This window comes from Triticum aestivum, chromosome 2B, assembly GCF_018294505.1.
Source record: "Triticum aestivum cultivar Chinese Spring chromosome 2B, IWGSC CS RefSeq v2.1, whole genome shotgun sequence".
NCBI classification, from domain to species: domain Eukaryota; kingdom Viridiplantae; phylum Streptophyta; class Magnoliopsida; order Poales; family Poaceae; genus Triticum; species Triticum aestivum.
The window spans coordinates 9,305,892-9,325,891 of NC_057798.1; the positions used below are offsets into that span (position 1 = coordinate 9,305,892).

Genomic DNA, 20,000 nt, shown 5'->3' on the forward strand with positions numbered 1-20,000 from the left:
CTTATGGATCTCCTCCAGGTCCTAGGCATCTTGTCTCTAGCTCTGCTCTCTATCGGTAGTAAAATCAGTACTTTGTCTTTGCCTGTCTCTGTCCATTCCTTCAACACTGATGGACTCGGAGTGGCATAACCCCTTTAATAAGAAGCATAAGACCTAAAGCGAGGAGATAGAATCGAAAGAATGATAGCAAGTTCTTTGAAAGTGGGAAGAAAGCCAAGGATACGGTGGTGTGTAGGGTCTTTCAAATCAATCAGGAAAGCGTGAGCTGAGAAGGAACACGGCTTTCCGCGCCTTGACAAGTGGATCTACCAAGAATAGCTTTTTCAGCCGTTACTTATTATATAATAGCTCGATCCGCTCACGCATGTGATTGATTTCTCCCCTCTCTTTCGAAAATCTTCCATTCGAACAGGAAGATTCCCTTCTCGCTGTGTATCCAGAACCTGAGGATGATGAGGATCTATAAAGGTTCTTTGATCGAGCTCTCGCTTCGGCTTCTTTTGTTGCCGAAGACCAGGACCCGTCTTATTTGCTGAAAACCTGTCTGTTTAGGGACTCTTTCCTTTCAATGGACATACTTGCCTGGAACTGATTCTACCTTGAGAGCGCTTCCCTCTTTTCTGATTCCTTCCCTTTGACCACCGAAAATACAACTTCTAATAGCCATTTCTATTTTTTAGATGTTTCAAACAAGTGATTTTACACTTTTATCCTTCCTGTCTTTCCCCGATAGAGGAGTTTGACCCTTCCACTTCTGCCTTTGCCCTTTGTACTTCTTCCCGCAATTGAGATCCCTGTTAAGGAAGAATATCTCGCTCGTGCTTTTTTTGCGAGGAAATCGCTCTACTTTTTCCAGCGATGAGTGATTGAGTAAGGTCTAATTCAATCTGTGTTATGACCTACCTTTTTTGATTGAAGTAAACGAGAGCTTTACTTCTTCTTTTCAAACCCTAAGGTTTGAGCTCGTCCTCGGGTCGGATTCGGATCCTTTTCTCTCTTTTGAAATTCCATAGATATAGATGTCTCGACTGCCGAATCCGAATCCTTAGAACAACTCGATTCCGTTGATTCACTGTCCATTTGTCCTTCAACCGGATTAATGGTCAACGACTTTGACAGCCTTTCCTTCACACAAGGTTTTTAATCCATCTCCCCCGCTTAGGGCAGTAAGGGGAAGTAGCGATATTCCGATTCCTTCGTGGGGAATCAACGAAGGCAGCCGCTCCAGCAGCTTTAGTACTTAAGTTAACGCCCCAGCCCTTATCCCGCGATGAGAAGGTAGATGCGGTAAGCCAACTCCTATCCTTCTTGCGGAAAGGGCATTCAATGCCATCTTCATTCCCTTCCTTGCTTCGAGGAGCAGGTCGAATAGTCAAAGAAGGGGATGGCTAATTCCAGGAATAGAGTAGCATTCTCAAGCACTACCCTCCGTTTTTTTTCAGTCCATATAAAACAGTCAATCTACCAGCAGCAGAGGCTGCAGATACATGTCCACCACCTGTTTATCTACTACCATAAGCGGGAGCAGTTGCAGGTAAAGAGTGTTGTGAGGGCTTTCATTTGCGCGTTAAGGGCAGTTTCTGTTATAGCACTAGAAATCTGTGCCGTTAGTCGAATGCTCGGAATGAAAGAATGACTATTTCCTTGCTGGAACATAATGACAACCGCAGGAATTCGGAATAAGACATGTTAAGTTTCTCCTCTTTCTGTCTAATGACTACTACGACATGCCTAGACTATAACATTCCTACGGAGTGCTGCCCATAGATTACGGAACACTTGGCATATGTTGATTGAGTCCCGGGTATAGCTCCCTCACTCGCTCTACTTTGAATCACGAATTAGCGTATGAAAAGCGGCGATCTTTCTCTATTTCTTCCTCTTCCACCAAAACAAACAAGTTGTTTTCGGGCGTCAGGCAAACTTAGTTCTTCGTTCCTCCGGTAATTGGATTGATATATAAGGATTGGGGTTGTCACCCGTATGCTTCTTATCTGTGGCTTCGAACAAGGGGAGTCCTTTCAAGCTTCATCAAATCCATGGCACAAGGTCTGTTTTTCATTATAGAATCGAGCAAGAATCGGATTGTGAATTAGGATTGTATGCAAGAAGGGATTCGGAAACAGGAAAGCGAGTCAAGTAATCCGAATACGTAGCCACTCTCATTCTAATGCTTATATCCAGAACTAGTTCACCGAACAAAGGGACAGAACTACTGACTAAACTGTAGCGAGCTAATACCTAAACTGGAACTCTGAAATAGCACTCATTCATTCAATTATTTGAAGCTAAGGTGCGGGAAAAGAATACATAAGGTTAGATATGAACTAGTTGACTGTTCGATTGAGGGACTACGATGCATTTGACTCATGTTTTTATTCCATTCCAGGCATAACATGAGTCGATTCGATGGTATTCTGATGACCCAACATCTTAGTAAGTTTCACCCCGACTTGAAAGTGGATACTGTAATGCGAAATGGTATTATGTACGAGGTTGCTGTTTCTAGACGTGTTCAGGACGGTAGGAATAAATCACGTCTCCTTTTCAAAATGCGGTGTTCGTTGTTGATTCTCCCTGATTCGTTAGCAAACTTAGCTAAACAATTGTGTTAGGAATAAGAAAGCGATGTCGGCGGAAGAAATACGAAGAAACCTATCACACTTTTGTAGTATAGACGCGGTGCACCTGATTTTATAGGCATCGGAATGGGTTTATCTTGGAAGATCTTGACTTCTCCGTGCCTTCTGCCTCCGACACATCATATCTCCTATGCCGACCTCGTACTTTTGATCACTTCTTCCTTACGAATTGTATCTATTACGAATTGTGTCTATTTAAGCTTTTTCTCGATTGATATTCATTTTTTCATCTATCTCATGAAATTTCCCTTCTATTAAGCGATAAAGAGCAATTGACGAAGTCAGCAGGAAGTCCGTCAGATGACGGTATGGATCAAAGGAATCCTCCTATCTTCGACTGAACACCCTTTTACTGGGATTTCGCATTCCTATTCCGATTGGCAGAAGCCTTTCTTTCTGTTTGTGCCGCCCTATGGCGATTTCTTACTCAACGTTTGCACTTTCTTACCAACTCTTGTACAAGTTAGGTTCAGCGTTGTTCTGACGATTAAGATTTCTCTGTTTGACGGTTTTTACCTTCAACAACCTTTGTTGCATCACTTCTCGATAGCTTTAGTGCTCGGAGAGTAAGCATAGCATATTGTCAGCTAGTTATTTATTGATAGCAAACAGCTAGTAGGTCAAGCCGGAGCCTTCACTCACTCAGCTTGGGTCAGCACCGTATCTCTAATTGGCGGAGACGAACTCCAATCCACCCACTTCATTTGTTTCCCAAGGAGGGTCATCAGCGAGTCCGCTCTCCCCAAGGTAGTTAAAAGGCGTAGGTACGCATTCCCCTGCACCAATGTACCGAAGCACTTTACCTTTAATCACTAGATGGGCTCGAGCCAGGGTCCTATTTTCGTTCTCCATGACTTCAAAGCTGCTTCTCTTTATCAATTCTGGACAGTTCTATAAACATTGGTACCAGGGGTTCTATGACCAAAAATCTTATATTTTTTTTTCTCCTGGCGTTTATGTATTTATTATCGCTGTCTAAATGCGATGACTGTCGTCAGCAAGTATCCAGTGCCCATAGTCGAAGAACTCCTGGATGTCTGGTGCCTCATGGTTTTCTAAACCCGATCTCAGAGCTGGTTATCACCAGATTCGTATGGCAGCTGGCGATGAATTCAAAACAGCCTTCCAGACTCTGGAAGGGCACTACGAGTACAAGGTCATGTCCTTCGGCCTCGCGGGAGCACCAGCCACCTTCTTGGGAGCCATGAACGCCACTCTCAAACAAACCCCTTCTGCGCAAATGCGCCCTGGTGTTATTTGACGACATTTTAGTCTACAGTGCCTCTCTTGAAGATCACACAATCCACTTGCAATCAGTGCTTGAGTTGTTAAGAAGGGATCAATGGCAAGTCAAACGCTCAAAGTGCTCTTTCGCTCAACGCCAGTTATCCTATTTGGGCCATACTATCAGCCAGCATGGGGTTGCCACTGAAACCCACAAAATTAAGAACATTGCCAACAGGTCTTCTCCGCAATCAGTCAAAGAAGTCCGCAGCTTCTTAGGTTTGGCCGGCTATTACAGGCGCTTCGTTCGCCATTTCGGCATCATTGCAAAGCCACTGACACATCTCCAGAAGAAACATGGGGAGATCCTGAGCTTTGAGGCAACTAAAGAAACAGGATGCTTTTCAGTTATATTTAAGAACAGAAGAGGAAGACAAAGCAACCCTAGGATTTCTCTGCTCCCAGTGCTTAATACGAAAAGCTCGACATAAACCCAAGGACGGGCAACCGCTGCTAAACCAGGATCTCCATTTCTAAATGAGTGGAATTTCGATTCTCTAACTGCTCAAATAGCAATGGTTTCCTGTTCCGCATTGACCCTAGGATTGGCGGCTTGGCTTAAAGAATATGGGATTCTCTTTCCGGTGGAAAATGGCATCTGAAAATGAGACTGAGACCCACTTTTCGAATTGTCAGAGGCTATGAGATCCACTTTCTTTTGGAAAGGAGAAGGGAGAAGCAACATTTCAACTGTGTGAGGATGGACTCTAGACCCACTCGTTCTGATTCTGTGATTGCAATTTCTCAAAGTGGATCATAAAGTTGATCCTGTTTACTAACTCACTCTCGAAGTAGAAGTACCGGACCAGGTAACCAGAAGATAAGGCCACTCGGCAAGACTGGACTAGTTTAACACGGCTATCTAGTGGAACACTATATATATAGGACTTGTAGAGCTTGAAAAAGCTTGTTTTGGTCTTTTTTTCTCTTTTCTGGGCACTGAACTTCATAGACAGACTTACCAACTGATGAGCCAAAGTAGCAAATTTCTTCTTCCTGGGAGGGGCGGACTCTACGTTGGTAGATCGAACTTTCATTTCTTCCTTCCATTTCATATGTTCAAGTAGTCTCCTTTTCAAGTAGATACGCTTTGATACCAGACTGGTGTGCATTCTATGCTTACCCAGCGAGCGAAGGAGCGAGCCAATTCCTCTGTTCCGGTAGAGCCAATTCCTTTGAAGAATTGTTTACTTTCTTGTCTTTCCTCCAGTGAACAGAGTGGAAGACCAGGTATCTTCGTAGTTGGCTCTAGAATGATTGCTTGCAGGGTTTCATATTTTCCAATGATCTGCTTAGTTGGAAGAGATAGATAGGAGAAGCGAATGCCAGATGCGCGGTGTGCCAATCAATCCAATTTCGTGAGATCGAGTCAAGATAAGAAGGCAAAATTCTTTGGAGTAAAGTCGCCTGGAAGAAAGAATAGGAATTGATCTAGCTATAGTATAGATAGAGTGTCAGATGAAATGCTTGACAAGGCAAGGAAACAGAACTTCCACATCCTCTGTTCACACTACCTGGATTGGAATTGGTTCTATCGAGATATACTGACTTGAAACAGGAATTTCTTGGTAACTGCTGCTTCTTTCGTTCAGCGTTAACCGTTTCTTGGATGAGTTATTCTGTTTTCTTAAGGAGCTATCCAGGCCCAAGACACTCAGCTTTATTTGCCTCCCCAAGAAAGAATAACTCATCCTTATGAAAATTTGTCTTGGGCCTGGATAGCTCCTCAATTTTGCAGACTAAAGCTGAGTGTCAGCAGGGTCAGTTTACGTTGGAATTGTAACTAATTATTGAAAGGTCTGTGATGTGGATTGGAAGCGGCTAGAAGAAACAAAAAAAATGGCTCATTAGTTGGGAAGTAATGCATATGACCTCTGGAGGACGGATAGTCCTAATCGACTCAGTGTTCAACAAAAATGGTTATATACATGATGTCTTTTTCCAAGTGTTGAAAGGCGTGGTACAAAAGTTGTACTTTAGGTCCAGAATTTTCTGGCATGGTGATAATGAAAAATATATAGATTATGACAATGGAGGTGCGCAGTTGCTCCACGATTTGCTTGCATGTGCGTGCAAAGAAGGTTCAATATCCAAGCGGTTTTACTCGCCATTTCCACACGCTTCGTTTTTGGATATTTATGTATAGCTGCTACATTGAGCTCACGCACGTGATCAGTTGATCCTTCCTGAGTCCCCACAGTGATGGTCGTTTATGTGGTGATGACTTTGACCATAACCATTGTTGGCTTTGCCCGAGGAGTACACTGGATATAATCACATGGAGACTTTGTGGCGCGCACTCACTTGTGCTTTTCTCTCATGTTCACACTAACTCAAGACAGCTGATGAACAAGTCCTTCGGTAGAAAGACGTACACGAGTAAGGTGTTTTGGAGGACGAGCTTCATGGAGCATGTTATTTAAAACTTCAAAAAAAAATTGGTTTCAAAATAATTATTCGCAAAGAAGGATGTAATGTATATGCGTGTAAAATTTCATGATGAAATACCTTGAATTATAGGTTGCACAAAAAAAACGTGGACTTTGATAGTGAACAGTGCATGTGCTAAAAAGCAACAAATTTGGTTTTTCCTTGTAGCTCTCACTTAAGCGCATTTAATAATGAAGTTTTACACACATATACATTACATTCTGTGCATATTTGTATTTTTCAGAATTTTTTGAAACTCAGAAGTATGATTTTCTTGAATTGTTCAAAATTCAGCTCCATGGAGCCCGGGCTCCAGTAGAATTTTCGGACACAGACGTACTAGTACATGATCCGCTATTTGCTCCACACTACCATCCACGAAATTTCTATAGAGGAACCTTCACGACTGCACATATGCAAAAACGTATGTGGACCAGCATGTGTGGACGAATCTGTGGACAGTTGCATAACATGCTGAAACGATAAAGAAGGTTGACGAGGGCATGACCCCAAATAACACTCGCCAGTCCACATCGATCCACGAATCAAACAAGAACGGTTAACGCTGAACGTTAACTCCAATCTGTTGTAGTGTCTTCTCTTCAATGTGTTATGCAAGAAAAAGCTAGCTTCTGCAAGCAAAGGGTAAAGTCAAAGCTGCCATTCTCGGCGATGAAAACACGCAATACTTCCAAATTTCAGCTTCCCAACAGTTCTGAAAAAAAAACAGATTCCCCTCTTAGACGATTAGGGGTTGTAATTGTTGCCTCACGGTCACAAAGGGGTAATCGTAAAAAATGTACTGTATTCTCCAACATTTACTAGGACATCTTGGAATTTCCGTGTATATATAGACCGCGTTTTACCAGATCGTATCGTGTCCCCAAAATCAAGATCATAATTTAACAGTAGCTGGCCGTAGTCGTAGCTGCCATGGACGCAGACATAGTTGACTGTGACTTCTAAACCAGCCACGTGGTTACAGCGGTGACCATCCACCCCAGCTCAAGTGCACAGGTGATTGTTTGCGACAGCAAAGGTCTATACGTGTTGAAGACTTTTTACGAAGAAAATGGCTTGGAGGATGTGACTTTCTAGAACAAAAGAACGCGAGGAAGGAAGACACATAGTTGCAAGAGGATTTTTTTCGACCTATTCTTTCTGTTACTTTTCTCTTTGTTTGTAACGCTTTTACATCACATGGACTCTCGCCGGCCTTTGTGGCAGACATTAATGTTTAATTAATGTTTTTGCATTTTCAAAATATTTGTGTTCTATTTTTCGCGCGCTATAAAAATTGGTCAGGCCAGCGTTGGACGTATGTGCCGACCCAAACATGAAAGAGGATCGTGGGTGTCCACCGGGCCGACCCAAGCGGACAAAAAACGGAGAAAATCGCCGTTCGTTTGGGTCGGTGCGTTGGAGTTGCTCTAAGCTCCACACCATGGGCAGCAGTGGGCCTGCCTGAGGTTACAGCTTTTGAGTGTGAAGCTACGACTATTCCTAGTTACCCCGGTGAGAAGCTGGCTGGTGTGAAGCATGCCTCTGGACGCTGACCTCCTAGCGATTCAAAGTCTCCGTTCTCAGTCAAGAAGAGCCTGTCTGTGACCTTGCCGGCTCGTTAATCACCACTAGTTGGTGATTTGATACACCATTTTCATGTGTAAATTGCGGCGATGATCTCTCATGTAGGACCAGGCAACCTGTTTATGTGGAAAACTTCAAAAAGGGCAGATTAGTTCAATTACTCTTTCGCATTTTGAACTATGTTGTGATTTGAAACTGCAAGAAATGTCATGTTTATAGTTATTTGTTTCTAGCTCTTCCTAGTTCTGCTACGGGGCTTCATTTTAAGACAAAATAATTAGAAACCTCTGTATTTTTTCGATGAAATCTTGTAAGTTGGTGCCGAGAGCTAGAAAAATGAAATTCTCATGAAATATTTGTACACAGGCATCTGGCAGGTACGTCCAGTGTGTTTTTGTACATGCATAAATTTTTTCAAATGAACAAAATATCAAAGAAAAAACATCCCTAGCTAGTAGAAGGTTGAGTATCTCTAACATCATCTTCTTTACAAATTACCTCAACACCCAACTCTTTGAAGACTTTCTCTTGTGCATGGTTATTCGTTGCTAAGATCACTTTCTTTTAAAAACAGTGTCACGACAAGTCTCGGTTATCTAGATTAAATAGAACAAAGGCGACAAAATTATTTCAGCTACTAGAAAAAACCTCTGGCCCTTCTTCACCCTGGTGAGAAGCTGGCTTGGTGTGAACCAAGCCTGCGGAGTCTGGACGCTCAAGCACAGCAATCCTGATCTCATAGCGATTCAAAGTCTCTGTTTTCAGTCAAGCAAAGCGTGCCTGTGGCCTTGCCAGCTCATTAATCACCACTAGCTGGTGATTTGATACGCCATTTTCCTGTGGTTGCAGCAACCGACGATCTCTCATGTAGGCCCAGGCAACCTGTTTATGTGGAAAACTTAAAAAGGGAGATCAGTTCAATTACTCTTCACAGTTTGCACAATGATGTGATTTGAAACTACAAATGTCATGGTTATAATTATTTGAAAGCTAGACACCTTGATAATTAGAAGTTTAGAACCTTACAGCCATTATCCATCCACCCTTTAAGACCTTCAGCGTTTTTTACATGAAGACTTCATCTAAATATACTTTGTTTTAGTGCTTCCTCTCTGAGAATATATCGATTCCTGTAGTCAAGATGAACAACCATTTACTTGAGTTTTTGAAATGACACTATTGTCGTCGGTAACTTACCAGTGCATTGGTAGTTTGGTACCTAGCAGGATTGCAAAAGCACAGGAACAGACTGGTTACTGCCAAGAAACAGGAACCCGGACTGATTCCATTCCTGTAAATTGGATAATTAGAATGTTCAAACTCAGATCTTAAGTTCTCAAATTGGAACGGCTTTGGGACATATACACAAATCAGTACTAAACTAAACTTCCCTGATTCAGAACTTATTTATAACTCACAAGTTTGTATGATCTCCTGTTGGTAGAATTACAGCAAACATGTATTTTCACATGTGATTTTCAGGTGAAAGAAAAGGCTGTGGAGCTTGCCAAGGCCATGGAATCTGAAGACGGCGTAACGGGTGCAGTCAGGGCATTCCTCAAACACCTGCCCTGTAAAACAGATGAAAATTCACCCCCACCAACGCACGGCTTTCTAGAGTTCCTAGGCCCAGTAAGTAAATGTTTGGGGTGCTCTTAGGTGCTGGTCAGATGCAGGTATACCATTCCTCCCTGCTGAACGGAGAGTGTAAAAAAGGCTCTTGGGTGACGCACTATGCTATTTCGTGCGATAAGAATGTGGAAGCCGAATGTTAGAAGTTGATGTACTTGCATGCGACCAGGAGCCCGCGATTTATGGTTCTGCGTTTTTTTGTATGTGTGTTGTGTAAAGAGTATTTGTCTGGTGATTTTAATACATCATTTTGGTGTGGTTGCAACCTTGGCCTGCAGGAACAGATGATCCCACATGTATGACCAGGCAACCTGTGTATATGGAAAACTTCAGAGTGCAGATTAGTTCAGCCAATCCTTTTGCAGTTTACGACATGGTTTAATTTGAAACTGCCAAGCATGTCATGGTTATAATTATGTTTCAAGTTTTTCCTAGCTCTACTACAGGTCTTCATTTTAAGATAAATTAGACACCTGTGACCTCATGCACAGGGGAAAGTAATTCTGTCACCCCAGTACTATTTGTTTTCAGTTCCCAAAAAATGTGAAATAGTTCATGGTTTTAAATTGGGCTATATCTTGTGAAATATTACTTGTACGAAAAAGACAACTCTATGGCTATTCATTTGTATCTCGAAAGTTTTTGCCTCGGTCACAAAATGATCACAAATTTTGATGAAAATTTACAAGTTCGTGGCGAGAGGTTAACTGGAAAATGAGCTGTCGAGACCCAACTGTATTTATCATTTAATATTGGTTTACGTGGGGATCTGACGGGCGTGTACAATGTGTTTTTGTTCTATAGGCTTCTAGTTTTTTCAGCAAAGAAAATAGCAAAAAAAAATTGCCCTAGTAGAAGCCCGTCATTATAAGCCAAAGGGATCTTTATTAATGTATGAAAAGATTATCAGAAGATCTTGTCGGGACATTGGGAGTGTATGTAACCAAATTATTACAGTGAGCCAAACATGTTGGCTTACAGAAAAGGAAAAAAAGATAGCAACATGCTGTCATGCTGTGGTCGAAGCAACGAGCTTCATCTCTTCATCTTCATCTTCGTCGATTGTCTTTGCCTTCATTATGTAGGGTCATTGCCTTCAGTTGTCAATAGAGAAAAATGCCTCTTTTACTTCAGTTACTTCACCGTAGACATCATGCATCCCTGGGCGATCCTTCGGGGATTTCGCGGAGCATAATAAGCCAAGTCTAAGGAGCCGGAGAGTACACATATCCTTTAGTGCAAATGTGTTGTGCTCTTGCAAGTTTGGGATATGACCGACACACTGATCTCCCGTCTCTAAAGTAAGACTGGGGTGAAGAATGTCTTGGGTTCGTGAAAGTGAAAGTGATGCATCTGCATACTTGTGGAGCGTCAAGCCATCAATAAACTCTTCATTGGTAGGCCGTTTCCGTGTAAGCATTTCCAAAAGAACAATGCCATAGCTGTAGACGTCACCCTCGGTTGAGATTTCACTGCCCGTGCCATACTCCGCAATAATGTTTTGAAACAAAAAGTTCTTCAACGGAGTACAAAAGTGAAACATGCTAGTATTAATAAAAAACAAACTAGCAACTGATATAGTTAGTCATACTACATTTCATTAACATTATTTCATAATGGGCTTGTAAAATATACTGACCAGGAGGTATGTACCCAATAGATCCCCTTGGTCCAACTATGCTTGTTGTGTCGCTCTGCCCTCCAGATGAACACCCATGAATTAGCTTTGCCAGACCAAAGTCGCAGACACGTGCAGTATCATCATTGTCGAAAAGTATGTTGCTTGGTTTTAGGTCGCAGTGAACAACCGGTGGGATGCACTGGTTATGTAGGTATTCAAGAGCACAAGCAATGTCAACTGATATGCAGATCACTGCGCCTAAACTCAAACCACCACACTGGTGGTTGTGAAGTCGGTCTTCAAGGCTCCCGTTGGCCATATACTCAAAGACTAGAGCCCTGAACTCATTTCCCACTAGGTCATAAGTTGAGCATGCGGTTATCACCTTCACGAGGTTCCGATGGCGGATGTGTTGCAAAGCTTTGCACTCGGCAATGAAGCTATGCAATGCGCCATGCTGATTGAGCTTGAAGACTTTAACAGCAACCGTACCATCTTCCGCGTCGAACCAACCTTTGTAGACAGTCCCAAATTGCCGGAGCCGACCACATTGGCTAGAGAAAGACTATCTGTTGCTTTGATTACGTCACCGTATGTTATCCTTTTCAACTCCATGTATGAATGGCCAATTCTCTCACCGGATGTGTATCTCCTTCTCAACCAAAAATTGAACACCCCCAAGATTAAGGCAAGTGCGACAAGAGCTGACAGAGCTATCATCATAGGAACAAAATACTTTTGCTTTTTTGTGGATGCTGAAGCAAAGCATCTAGGAAGCTCTCTTAATGCACCATTTGAACAAAGGTGTGGATTTCCTTGGACAAAAATACCACTTGTGTTAGCAAACACTCCACCTGTGGGGACTGATCCTTCCAAGTTGTTGAAGGACATATTCAGATACTGCAACAAGGTGAAGGTCTCGAGGAACTCTGGAATTGTACCATATAGGTTGTTGTTGGAGAAATCAAACATTTGCATGCCTTTCAGGTTTGCTAGTGATTGTGGGATGTTTCCTTGTAGGAGGTTCCCTTCTACACGAAGCGCTTCCAATCGGACACAAGCACCGACTGTGGACGGTATTCTTCCCGTGAGATTGTTGTGGGAGATGTTCAAGGAACCAAGGTTTATCAAGCTACCCATCTCTACTGGTATGGACATTGCGAGTTGGTTGTGTGATAAATCAAGTAGCCAACTCAACTGATTCAACTTGCCCAACATGTCTCCACTTATGCTTCCACCAAGGGTATTACATGAAAGGTTTGATGCAAGTAAGTTCTCACAGCTGGCTAGACTTGTAGGTATGCTTCCACTCAATTGATTTTCATGCAAATAGAGCTCTTGCAGCTGGTGTAGGCTTCCAACGGAAGGAGGTATTTCCCCAGAAAAATTGTTCTGTGATAGGCTAAGCACGACAAGATTGCTTAGTTGACCAAGGGTAGAAGGTATAGGCCCACCGAAAAGATTTCTATCAAGATAGAGCATGGCAAGATTAGACAAGTTTCCAATCTCCAAGGGAATGGTGCCAGAGATGTTGTTTGACCGAAGAGTTAGAGCGGTCAAGCTTTTGGGCAGATTCTCTATGGAATTCGGTGGTAAATCTCCCTGAAGGTTGTTTCTACCCAAGTTCAGTTGCTGCAAACGTGTACAATTTGCTAAGGAGGAGAAGAATGCCCAGTCCCCGGCTTCTAGCTGATTTGAGTACAACATTACATGCTTCAAGTTTGGCATGGAGCCAAAAGAAGGAATCACCCCAGTCAAAGAGTTGTTGCCTAGATGGATAATCGTCATGCTGGAGGCATTCTGCAGCGAGGCTGGGATAGCCCCCTCAAAATGATTATTATGCATCATCAGTATTTGGATGTTAGGAAGTGTGTTGCCCATACCAGAAGGTAGTGTTCCTCCAAGATTATTGTTGGACAACCCAAGGTAGTTTAATGAGGACAAATTGTAAATGGAGGGCGGTACTGTCCCTGATAGATTGTTGTAGGAGAGATCAAGGTTTTGTAGGCTTGACAGCTCACCCAAATCAGGAATGGATCCTTGCAACTGGTTTTGCGCAAGCAAGAGGTATGTAAGGGATGAGAGATTTGCCATCGATGGCGACACGACTCCGGTAAGGCTGTTTCCGACTAGACTTAGGTATGTGAGCTTTGACTTCATGAAAGGTGGAATTTCACCGGATAGTCCATTGCTACCCAAGTCTAGAGAAGAAAGGTTGTGAAGCGCACCAAGACTGAGAGGGATGGTGCCGCTGAGCGTGTTGACGCTGAGGTTGAGGTACCTGAGTCCAGAGAGCCGACCAAGTTCCGACGGGATATGGCCGGAGAGCTGGTTGTTGGGCAAGTGGATTCTTACCAGAGAAGTGAGGTTGGAGATGCATGGTGGGATCTCACCGGAGAGTCCTTCGGCTTCCATATCCAAGTCCACCACGAGGGGTGGTTGCCCTTTCCTCCTTGTACATGTGACCCCAAGCCAAGTGCAGAAATCCGGTGAGGCACCGTCGTTCCACGTAGCCATGGCCAGTGTGGTACCGCCAAGGCGGGACTTGAGGCAGAGCAGAGCATCTCTGCTGGTGTGGGTGCTACTATCAGCTAGTGTTGCAGCAGATGACAAGTGGTTCAAAGCTGATGACAGGAGGAGGATGGCTAACAGAGGACGTACCATGTTGTTGGTATGTAATATGGACATCATTGAATTTTCTATTGTGCTTTGGTACTTTGGTAGACGTATGTATGTGTTGCTTTTATAGACTTGAGCTGCATACTGGGATTTGGTCAAGGCCAAAAAGCAGCTCACTGCCCATTAAGCCTGTGAGAATTCTTGTTCCATGGTACCCTTTTTTCAAGTGCACGACTTACTTACTTGCCATCCTCTTTCATCGATCCACACTTCTCTATCTAGCCTTGGATCACATGTCCCAAGTTACTTCTTATGCAAGAAATTTACATGCCATTGTTATCGTCGAAAGTCTTCAATAACCACGCGGTGATCTTAACAGATTCAGACCATGCAAGTCACATCCTCCAAGCCATTGTCATCGTCAAAAGTCTTCCACACGTTCAGACCTTTAGTAGTCTTGAGCACATAAGTCCACATCAAGTATGTCTGTGTCCATGGCGGCTAGGACTATTCCAACTGAGAACTCAAGAGCGCTTCTGCAAGCTATACATACATATTCAAAATTAAGCAGAGCGCACATCCATACCGGCTACGATATTTTTTCAAATTTCCGGACAAATCCTTTATGTATATAAGAGACCTAGAAGCAGCATGGTGACAATAGTACAAGAGAGGGGCTGGTGTGAGTGCAACAGCCAACAACTTTCATTTTGCCATATCAACATGGTTTGGGCTGGCATTTGGAAAACCAGTTAAGTCACTAGATAAATTAAATGTTTGTGTTTTCATTGATAGTGATAAATACAGTAGGTTTCACTTGCACCGGGTGTTGTTTTGTTATCTGATGATAGTGGAACCCGGCCAGTTTGGCGGTACGAAAGAAAAAAAATAAAGATATATACAGTAGGTTTACCTCAAATGTTTTATCGAGTGTTTATGGTCTGACTACCTACATCTAAGTTCTCATGCAGTGTGGAAATGTAATTCATATTGATCATGGGATGACTAACCACAAAAAGCTCATCATGATTCAACTTAAGATGATTTTGGTGATTCAACCTAATATTGCGTCACCTAGTTTTTGTGAACCCAAAAAGTTACCCGAGCTGGTCCAGGGCCGCAACCCGGACAATGATGTACCCCAGAGGTGCACCAACAACTTCATGTACAAAACTGAAACCCCACCTGCATTAGAGTAGATCACAACATATCTTATATACCTACATATTCCTTATAATTCCTTTCGATAGTTAGCCTCACTTCTCACATGCATTTTGTTTTTGCGCCATGACACAACTGATCATCTAGTAAAGTAATACGTAGAAAGACACGGCTAGTTAGATGTGAATTGGTGAAGACAAATAAATTGATGTGCCATATATACTCCTTTTTTTCTCCCTGGTAGCTGTTCTCTGTCTTAACTCATTCTCTCATAATTTGTTTCGGAGATGCTTGCTCTGCTTAAAGCACTAGCTAGAAATTCTGATCATCATGGTGACCATGTTTACTTCAACAACTGAACACCGATTTACAATGGTTATAAAATTGCTCTTGCAGCCTGGCAACCCTGATTGGCCCGGATGTGTTTGCAGCACAACACCTTGCACTTGTGGCGGTTAATCAAGATTTGACTCGCAAATACTTGTATTCGAATGAGTCACATTTTGGATTGCCTCAAGTTTGAGTCGTAGATTGTGTTATGTTCTAGTTTCCGAATTCTGCTCAGGAAAGAGTCGTAACCGGAGTGTAGCAGGTGCTGTTGCGTTGTACTCCCTCCGTATCAAAATACAAGACATTTTTGCAGTTTAAAATGTACTGCAAAAACGTCTTCTATTTTCGTACAGAGGTAGTACTTGTTGGGCATGTTGCTGTGTCGTGTTGGACGTGAAGTCCATGTGATGTAAAAGCGTTACAAACAAAGAGAAAAGTAACAGAAAGAATAGGTCGAAAAAAATCCTCTTGCAACTATGTGTCTTCCTTCCTCGCGTTCTTTTGTTCTAGAAAGTCACATCCTCCAAGCCATTGTCTTCGTGAAAAGTCTTCAACACGTATAGACCTTTGCTGTCGCAAACAATCACCTGTGCACTTGAGCTGGGGTGGATGGTCACCGCTGTAACCACGTGGCTGGTTTAGAAGTCACAGTCAACTATGTCTGCGTCCATGGCGGCTACGACTACGGCCAGCTACTGTTAAATTATGATCTTGATTTTGGGGACACGATACGATCTGGTAAAACGCGGTCTATATATACACGGAAATTCCAAGATGTCCTAGTAAATGTTGGAGAATACAGTACATTTTTTACGATTACCCCTTTGTGACCGTGAGGCAACAATTACAACCCCTAATCGTCTAAGAGGAGAATCTGTTTTTTTTTCCAGAACTGTTGAGAAGCTGAAATTTGGAAGTATTGCGTGTTTTCATCGCCGAGAATGGCAGCTTTGACTTTACCCTTTGCTTGCAGAAGCTAGCTTTTTCTTGCATAACACATTGAAGAGAAGACACTACAACAGATTGGAGTTAACGTTCAGCATTAACCGTTCTTGTTTGATTCGTGGATCGATGTGGACTGGCGAGTGTTATTTGGGGTCATGCCCTCGTCAACCTTCTTTATCGTTTCAGCATGTTATGCAACTGTCCACAGATTCGTCCACACATGCTGGTCCACATACGTTTTTGCATATGTGCAGTCGTGAAGGTTCCTCTATAGAAATTTCGTGGATGATAGTGTGGAGCAAATAGCGGATCAGGTACTAGTACGTCTGTGTCCGAAAATTCTACTGGAGCCCGGGCTCCATGGAGCTGAATTTTGAACAATTCAAGAAAATCATACTTCTGAGTTTCAAAAAATTCTGAAAAATACAAATATGCACAGAATGTAATGTATATGTGTGTAAAACTTCATTATTAAATGCGCTTAAGTGAGAGCTACAAGGAAAAACCAAATTTGTTGCTTTTTAGCACATGCACTGTTCACTATCAAAGTCCACGTTTTTTTTTGTGCAACCTATAATTCAAGGTATTTCATCATGAAATTTTACACGCATATACATTACATCCTTCTTTGCGAATAATTATTTTGAAACAAATTTTTTTTTGAAGTTTTAAATAACATGCTCCATGAAGCTCGTCCTCCAAAACACCTTACTCGTGTACGTCTTTCTACCGAAGGACTTGTTCATCAGCTGTCTTGAGTTAGTGTGAACATGAGAAAAAAGCACAAGTGAGTGCGCGCCACAAAGTCTCCATGTGATTATATCCAGTGTACTCCTCGGGCAAAGCCAACAATGGTTATGGTCAAAGTCATCACCACATAAACGACCATCACGGTGGGGACTCAGGAAGGATCAACTGATCACGTGCGTGAGCTCAATGTAGCAGCTATACATAAATATCCAAAAACGAAGCGTGTGGAAATGGCGAGTAAAACCGCTTGGATATTGAACCTTCTTTGCACGCACATGCAAGCAAATCGTGGAGCAACTGCGCACCTCCATTGTCATAATCTATATATTTTTCATTATCACTATGCCAGAAAATTCTGGACCTAAAGTACAACTTTTGTACCACGCCTTTCAACACTTGGAAAAAGACATCATGTATATAACCATTTTTGTTGAACACTGAGTCGATTAGGACTATCCGTCCTCCAGAGGTCATATGCATTACTTCCCAACTAATGAGCCATTTTTTTTGTTTCTTCTAGCCGCTTCCAATCCACACCACAGACCTTTCAATAATTAGTTACAATTCCAACGTAAACTGACCCTGCTGACACTCAGCTTTAGTCTGCAAAATTGAGGAGCTATCCAGGCCCAAGACAAATTTTCATAAGGATGAGTTATTCTTTCTTGGGGAGGCAAATAAAGCTGAGTGTCTTGGGCCTGGATAGCTCCTTAAGAAAACAGAATAACTCATCCAAGAAACGGTTAACGCTGAACGAAAGAAGCAGCAGTTACCAAGAAATTCCTGTTTCAAGTCAGTATATCTTGATAGAACCAATTCCAATCCAGGTAGTGTGAACAGAGGATGTGGAAGTTCTGTTTCCTTGCCTTGTCAAGCATTTCATCTGACACTCTATCTATACTATAGCTAGATCAATTCCTATTCTTTCTTCCAGGCGACTTTACTCCAAAGAATTTTGCCTTCTTATCTTGACTCGATCTCACGAAATTGGATTGATTGGCACACCGCGCATCTGGCATTCGCTTCTCCTATCTATCTCTTCCAACTAAGCAGATCACTGGAAAATATGAAATCCTGCAAGCAATCATTCCAGAGCCAACTACGAAGATACCTGGTCTTCCACTCTGTTCACTGGAGGAAAGACAAGAAAGTAAACAATACTTCAAAGGAATTGGCTCTACCGGAACAGAGGAATTGGCTCGCTCCTTCGCTCGCTGGGTAAGCATAGAATGCACACCAGTCTGGTATCAAAGCGTATCTACTTGAAAAGGAGACTACTTGAACAGATGAAATGGAAGGAAGAAATGAAAGTTCGATCTACCAACGTAGAGTCCGCCCCTCCCAGGAAGAAGAAATTTGCTACTTTGGCTCATCAGTTGGTAAGTCTGTCTATGAAGTTCAGTGCCCAGAAAAGAGAAAAAAAGACCAAAACAAGCTTTTTCAAGCTCTACAAGTCCTATATATATAGTGTTCCACTAGATAGCCGTGTTAAACTAGTCCAGTCTTGCCGAGTGGCCTTATCTTCTGGTTACCTGGTCCGGTACTTCTACTTCGAGAGTGAGTTAGTAAACAGGATCAACTTTATGATCCATTTTGAGAAATTGCAATCACAGAATCAGAACGAGTGGGTCTAGAGTCCATCCTCACACAGTTGAAATGCTGCTTCTCCCTTCTCCTTTCCAAAAGAAAGTGGATCTCATAGCCTCTGACAATTCGAAAAGTAGGTCTCAGTCTCATTTTCAGATGCCATTTTCCACCGGAAAGAGAATCCCATATTCTTTAAGCCAAGCCGCCAATCCTAGGGTCAATGCGGAACAGGAAACCATTGCTATTTGAGCAGTTAGAGAATCGAAATTCCACTCATTTAGAAATCGATCGGCGAATGCCAGAGGAAGGATAAGGGGAGCCTACACCAACGTAGTCTTAGCCCTAGAACACATGGAGCTTGGAGCACTGATAATAAGTCTGTCTGATTTTCAAGGAGTTTATGAACAATCACCACATCCATATTGAGGAGAAAGCTCACTCAGGCTACTGAACTTGTAAATACAGTTGCGCTCATGATAGGGATTCCGTTTATGGCGTGAGGTGAAGTTAGAAGCATACCTGGATATATACTCATAGTGGCTTCCATACCTATCTCCGGTAGAACTAACAAAATAGAAACCTATGACTAGTAGACTCATACGAAAACTTGAAAGATCTATTTCATTAGAAGAGAAAGTTCACTAATCTATGGCCTAGAAAGCCAAAAGAAATGATCAGTCCAATGACAGAAGGACAGAAGCGCGTTCCCTTCGTCCTCAATGTGCGTCCACAGCTTACTCGAGTGCTTGAGATATTCATTTGGTTTAAGGCACCTTCATCGTAGGAAGGAAAAAACCCGGATCCCCGGGCGGATCATTCCCTCTAACAAGCTAAACAAGAGTCCAGGAGCGAGAGAGGAAAATCCAAAGTGCAAATAACATAATATGAAAAAAGAAAAAAGTTCTATTGAGTTGTTGAAAAAAAGGCACTTTAGAAGCGAAAGTAGGCTATTCTCGTAAAGGAATATCGTAACGGGCGACTAGGTAATATAGAAGGCCGACCCACCCGAATCTCTTGGTGGCCTTTCCCTCGGCTTCCATCACAGAAGATGTCAGCAATAGCAATCCTTCAGTCAATAGAATCAGTAACTATACTACTTAAATAGTGAAATACCAACCAACACATAAAGCAATAACCAGATAGATAGAATGATAACAGGTAATACGAAGATATCAACACAGCCGGAGTCACGAGGCTCGATAATGACCAATGGGTTAGGATCTGAGGAAGCTTAGTTTGGATGATGGAATATTCGCTGTTCTGATTGTTGAGATACTGCAAATCCACTTATCCAACAATTTCAGTCCATTTTCCTACTTTTTCTGCAAGGGGGGGAAAGCATTATTATATCCTTAATATGACTCTCTGTCACACGGATGCTGCTGGGCTGCTACAAAACCCCTATAGTCGAA

The 20,000-nt window shown here is 42.5% G+C and overlaps 1 pseudogene; it reads right to left on the bottom strand.

Moving 5' to 3' along the window:
• Window positions 1-10,492: 10,492 nt before the first annotated feature.
• On the bottom strand, window positions 10,493-13,891 carry LOC123043094 (receptor kinase-like protein Xa21; annotated as a pseudogene).
• Window positions 13,892-20,000: the final 6,109 nt, after the last annotated feature.